Source organism: Penaeus monodon, chromosome 34, assembly GCF_015228065.2.
Source record: "Penaeus monodon isolate SGIC_2016 chromosome 34, NSTDA_Pmon_1, whole genome shotgun sequence".
Lineage (NCBI taxonomy): Eukaryota > Metazoa > Arthropoda > Malacostraca > Decapoda > Penaeidae > Penaeus > Penaeus monodon.
Window position 1 is genome coordinate 5,597,388 of NC_051419.1, and position 547 is coordinate 5,597,934.

The 547-nt window shown below is 32.7% G+C and overlaps 1 protein-coding gene across 1 annotated transcript in view; it reads left to right on the forward strand.

Annotated features, from left to right (window-relative positions):
• Nucleotides 1-547, forward strand: part of LOC119594534 (zwei Ig domain protein zig-8-like) — a gene marked incomplete in the record, with an annotated part of 82,515 nt that overhangs the window by 64,808 nt on the left and 17,160 nt on the right.

Sequence of the window (547 nt, forward strand, 5' to 3'; positions counted from 1 at the left end):
TGAACAATAACAAGCAGAGCACAATCTAAGCACAAGCCTTCCTCAAAGAGACTGCATTATAAAAAAAAATTTGGCCAAGAACTTTGGAGATCTCAGTACTTTCGGATTTTCGTATTTTTCTTCCTATTTTTTTCACGATCTTCTTTGTGAATTTGAAAGCCCTGGGATCCCGCCGATAGAGATTACACAAACAGAATAAAGAAAGAGAAAGCTAAAAGTTACCCAAACTTCCTGAGAAATAAAAGGTGTATTCCGGCAAAAAAAAAATAAAGAAAATATAAATATATTCCCAAACCGAATTCACAAAGGAGAAATACACAGAACCAAAAGCGAAAAATAAACATTTCTCTCGATTTTCGGAATTAAAAAATACGGATCCATCATGAACGACTTTCATATTTCATTGACTTAACCGTTTCAATTTACAGAAAAAAACTTTGTCAAGTAAGCCGTCAGGAGAGTAGCCAAGCCTTTGTTATAGTGATTAAGTTTAAAACAGAATTTACACTTTTATCGAAGCATTTATAGTAATGCATTTTAAATCCTT